Genomic DNA, 6,000 nt, shown 5'->3' with positions numbered 1-6,000 from the left:
CCACGTAAGTGGTGGAACAAGGAAATAAAACAAGCTATAGAAGAGCGTAAAGAGGCATCTAGGGCTCATCGAGAAGCCAAAAAGTTGAGATTACAAGAAGAAGAGGTGCTCCTTAGATGGAATACATACTGAGAAAAGAAAAAGGTGGCGAGTGAGCTCGTGCAAGAGACAATTAAATGCGCAAGTGAACGTTGGGTGCATAACATTCACAAAAGAGACAAAGGCGCTCCAAAAAGATTCTTGAACCATATAAAAGCCCTCGGAGCTCCAACTAAAGACTCGCAGACGGCTATAAGGGATGAAGACGGTAACATCTACGAAGGAGATATGCGATGCGGTACATCACAGACGTTATCAGGCATAACTTCGGCACGAGAAAAAGCGTAGTTCAGACAACAGATCCAGCAACAGCAGAGAGGCAAGAGAGATCAAAATTTAGCATAGAAAGCTTTTATTGGAAAAAGGCAGAAGAAAATGTCCCTAACAACACAGCAGCAGGGCCTGATGAAATCCCAATACAGCTCATCAAATACCTCGGTCCAAAAAGCAAGGCACTGCTGAGTAATGCCATAGAGCAAGTGATTAGAACAAAGAAAATTCCCGTTGGATGGCGTGAAAGCAAGATGAATATCATCTTCAAAGGCAAAGGAGATAAGGATAAGACGAGCTCGTACAGGCCAGTTACAGTAACGTCGGCGATGTATAGAATGGCAATGCAAGCCATGCAATTAGAACTGTCGAAGTAGGTGGAGGAAAACGATGTATTGGGGGAACTACAGAATGGGTTCAGGCCAGGCAGACGCTTAGAAGACAATATGTTTGTACTAACTCAGTGCATAGAGATTTCAGTAGCTCAGAAAAGACCTTTATGGATAGCATTTCTAGATATTAAAGGCGCTTATGACAACGTAGACAGGGAATTGTTGTGGGACATTCTTCAATACGAAGGCATAGATGACGATTTCTTAAAGCTGGGGAGGGAGATATATAGAGACAACCAAGTACAAGTGGCATGGGAAGGTACAAAAGGAAATGAAATGGTGGGAATTCACCAAGGATTGAAGCAAGGATGCCCTCTGTCACCATTGTTGTTCACGCTTTACGTCAAGGGTATAGAAAGACGACTGGAAAACAGCGAATTAGGTTTTGACTTATACTACACGCGTAATGGACAAATGGTGCAACAGAAGGTCCCTGGACTGATGTACTAAGACGACATTGTGGTACTAGCGGACAATAAAAAAGATTTAGAGATACTTGCGAATATCTGTGGGAATGCAGCGACAAATCTAGGCCTTAAGTTTAGCACAGAGAAATCAGGAATTATGATCTTTAATGAACACACGAGTAACTTCGTGGTGTCAATTCAACAGCAAGTAATACCCATAGTGAAGCAATAGAAGTACCTCGGCGTACACATAAACGAAGGAAAGAATTACTCAAGCAACCACCAAGATAATCTGAAAATAAAGGGGAAGCGGAATGCCGCAATAATGAAACACAGAGGACTGTGGGGCCACAATAAGTATGAGGTGGTGCGTGGAATCTGGATAGGGCTGATGGTGCCAGCGCTAACATTCGCAAATGCCATTATATGCTTAAAATCGGATATATTGGCGGGTTTGGAAGTTAACCAAACATCAGTAGGCCGGTTGGCTTTGGGAGCCCACGGTAATACCACAAATGAGGTGGTGCAGGGTGACATGGGTTGTGCCTCTTTTGAAGTCAGAGAAGCACAGAGCAAAATTAGTTTTGAAGAAAGGCTCAGGAACATGGACGAAAATAAGTGGGCTGCTAAAGTGCACAAGTATCTCTACACGAAAAGCGTGGACACAGAATGGAGGAAGAGGTCAAGGAAGTAGACAACCAAATACAGGATAATCGAAACTGTATATAGACAACCAGGAGTCATCAGAAAGAAAGTGAGAGAAATAGAGACTGTGAATTGGATGCAAAGAATGGAAACAAAAAGGACAATGGAGATTTACAAGAATGAGAAGAAAGAAATTAAAAGGGAAATCTGTACGATAACACAAAGGGCAGTGCCTTGCTATTTGAGGCTCGGGCCGGTTGCCTAAGGACGAAAACATATCGGAAGAAATATTCGGAACTAGATGAGACATGTGTATGCTGCAGTAAATATCCAGAAACCACTCAGCACATCCTGATGGAATGCGACGGGATCCACCCAGCTAGAACCGTAGGTAACCTTCAACTCCCAGAAGCGCTTGGGTTTAAAGTGGAAGGAAACATAAACAGATTAGCTGTAGAGATCAGCAAGAGACGATTAGAGTACTGGTGGAAAAAAAGCAAGGAAAAGATGGATACGACCTGATCTCTTAAAATCATAAGCAGCGGTACAAGGTAAATTTTTGAAAAATAAAAATAATGAGAGGTATACAAAAATGCTAGATAAAGAACAGGTATAGTATACTTGATTAAATCAAGCAGGCTAGGTGAATATTTGTCGCCGCCCCATTTCAAAGGGGATGCCAATAAATCATCATCATCATCAGTTCATCAGACTTTTCCGAAATTTCACGTTGTCCCCAGTGATAAACCTGACAAGGAGTCAAGAACGATTTCACCATTCGTTGCGGTGAAGTATCTCACAGAGCCATTCGTGGCCTCGGCTATAAAATCACCAAGCTGGCCAGTAGGGATTTATTACTCGAAATGAAAGACAAAGTACAACATGAGAAGCTAACGTACTTTGTAGAACTTGGAGACATCTCCGTCAGTGTAACAGCACACCGAACCACGAATAAGGCCGAAGACGTAATTTCTGACATTGACTTGATGAACTTGACCGATGAAGAACTCCTGGATGGATGGGAGGATGAAAACGTAATAAGTGTACGAAGAATAAAGATCAGACGTGACAACAAGGAGCTGCCAACTAAGCACTTGATAGTTACCTTTGGCTCTAGCACGTTGCCCGAGACGTTGGAAACTGGATATATCAAAATCAGAGTATGACCGTACATCCCAAACCCGCGATGTTGTGCTTCTCAGATCTGCCGAGGGCGGCTAACCTGTGCGAAATGTGGCATAAATGATCACTCTGCGGATTACTGTGAGGCTGAGCCCCGTTGCAGCACTTGTAATGGTGGCCACCCTGCATACTCTCGATCATGCGCAGTCTGAAAGAAAGAAAAAGAAATAATTGTGATAAAGGTAAAGGAAAACATAACTTTCAGAGAAGCAAGGCAACGCATCTCACCAATATTTGCAGAGCGCATCTTTCGCCGAAGTGGTACGTCGGGGGGCAGTACCACAACGGCACTTAGCGGCCGCCTGCGTCACGCGTAGAGAGCGCGTGGCACCGCCACCCGCCCCCACAGTGGGAGCAGCGAAGGCTGCCCTACCTTCCCCGTACTCGACCACAGCGGAGGCCTCTGCTAGTGCTGGCACCAGTCAGCGCAGCTCAGAGGTCAAGACAAGCCATCAACCACCAGGACAGTGTCCACCAAGGCCTCGTCTTCCGAGGCAAGCCCTTCACGGAAAACACACCGCTCGCAAGAGCGCGTGTCCAGTGCCTCGCTAGAGACCTTAGACACAACACCCAGCCAGATGGCGCAGTTGGCGCCTAAGGAGTGGCGCGATTCTGTTACCCGCTCCAGAAAAGTCAAAACTCCAATTACAGGACGCCAAAAGGGCCCTGTAAGCTAAACCAAATTTATTCTCTTTGACACACACCACAACATTTATTTTAATATGGATAAACTGATTATTCAGTGGAATGTCAGAGGTCTGCTTCGCAACCTCGATGATGTCCAAGAAATCCTCCATGAACTAACTCCAAAAGTGCTGTGTGTCCAAAAGAGCCATTTGAAATCTAAACATACACACTTCCTTCGTAACTATGCTATTTTTAGGAAGGATCGCGATGATGCCCTCGCATCATCCGGCGGCGTAGCCATCATAGTTGACAAATCTATAGCTTGTCAACACTTACAGCTACAAACACCCCTCGAGGCTCTGGCCGTTCGAGCTGTACTTTTAAATAAACTGATAACCATCTGCTCCCTATATATACCGCCGCATTTTCAGCTTCACAAACAAGAATTCCAAACATTAATAGATCAGCTACCTGAACCGTATCTTGTGCTTGGAGATTTAAATGCACACAGCAACCTAACGGGCGACTCGCGCTGCGATGCGAGAGGTCGCTTGATTGAACAGTTCTTTTTTCCTTCAGGTGCATGTCTTTTGAATGGGAAGGAGCCACGTATTATAATCTGGCAAACAAAACATACTCCTCAATAGACCTTAGCATTGCATCTCCTACTCTTCTACCTTACTTTAAATGGACAGTTCTTAAAAACCCTTACGGGAGTGACCATTTCCCGGTAGTTCTATGCACACCAATGTCTAATGAATGTCCTCCAGAATTCCCTCGCTGGAAAACTGACTCAGCTGACTGGGAAAAGTTCAAAAGTCTTGCTTCTTTATCATGGGACGACATGCGTGCTTTAAACATAGACGCTGCGCTTAAATATATTACGGCTTTTCTCCTTGACACCTCCTCCAAATGTATCCCTGTAACAAGTGGATTGTCTACAAAACGCCGTGTTCCGTGGTGAAACAATGAGTGTCGAATAGCGCGTAAGAAGCAGAACAAGGCATGGGGTGTACTTCGGGATTCACCGACGGCAGAAAATCTAGTTAATTTCAAGCAGGTCAAATCCCAGGGTCGGAGAACGCGGCGACAAGCTCGAAGAGAGAGTTGGAGAAAGTATATATCCGGCATTAACTCTTCCACTGATTAAACAAACGTATGGAATAGAGTAAAGGGAATAAAGGGTCGACAGCCTTACTCGCTGCCTTTGGTGAATACTCAAGGCGACAGCATGGAAGATCAGGCGAGCTTTCTTGGCGCACATTTCGAACAGATATCCAGCTCGTTGCACTACTCTGAAACATTCCAAAGGTACAAAAGGGAAAAAATAGAAGGACAAGCATTATAACGGAAAGGCACAAGATGCGAGACATACAATAGACCTTTTTGCATGGCAGAGCTTCAGGCAGCACTAAACAGCTGCAACAGATCTGCCCCAGGTCCTGACCGCATCCTATACGAAATGCTAAAACACTTGCCGTCTGAAACACTAAAAACCCTTGTTGACACGGCTATGCTAAAGAAGGTAAGTAACTGCAGGTATATATCTTGTTTTCTGACTATAAGTACAATTTAACGTTTTCATTTTGCCGTCGCTGTTCGGTATGCGCAAAGATAAAGTGCCACCAACGAGGGCGACGGAACGTTGTTCGCATCTTTCTGGCAACATCATGCATATGCAGGTATTTTCAAATAGAATTCCTAGATTTCCTTATTCCTAGAACCTTGCGGAGACGACGAGAAAGGCGAGCGCTCATAACCGATAATTGCGCCCCCGTGTCTATGAGCGCCGAAACAGGCACGCCGTCCACTTCTATGTCCAAAAGGTTTTGTCGGGTGGTCAGGGTCAACAGAGGATTTCCGGGTCGGTTGGTCAATGCAGCATCACCTCCGGGAGCTGCACCGGTCAGTTTTCCGATGAGGGACGGCGGGGGTATGGCGACGGTGAGCGACGGGCAATCGGTGAGCGAGAACGCCGGTTCTGTGGGGACGGCGAGCGGCGATCGTAGTGTGGAGTCGGAGCAGCAACATCACAGTGCGGCAGGTCATTGCGGGCATGAAAAGGCGAGAACCGGCTGTCTTCTGGGCGGTAAGCGTACGCGGGACGAGGAGACGAAATCTGACGATAGCGACAATGGCGGGAAATATGACCAACTCCATTGCAATTAAAGCATATGGGCTTGTCGTCCTGTGTGCGCCACTGGTTTGGGTCGCGGTATCGGAGGTAGGTCGATTGTAGGCGTGGAGGTCGAAAGAGATTGCCGACCGTAGGGCTACTTACAGAACAGATCGGACGGATGCCTGCGTTCGCCAGCTCTTCGCGTACGACAGCTTGAATCAGAGATACTGCCGGGCGGGACTCGTAAGAACGTATCGGG

The sequence above is a fragment of the Dermacentor silvarum genome, chromosome 7, assembly GCF_013339745.2.
Source record: "Dermacentor silvarum isolate Dsil-2018 chromosome 7, BIME_Dsil_1.4, whole genome shotgun sequence".
Classification (NCBI taxonomy): Eukaryota; Metazoa; Arthropoda; class Arachnida; order Ixodida; family Ixodidae; genus Dermacentor; species Dermacentor silvarum.
The sequence above is the reverse complement of the archived record's forward strand: the minus strand, read 5'-3'. Positions refer to the sequence as shown.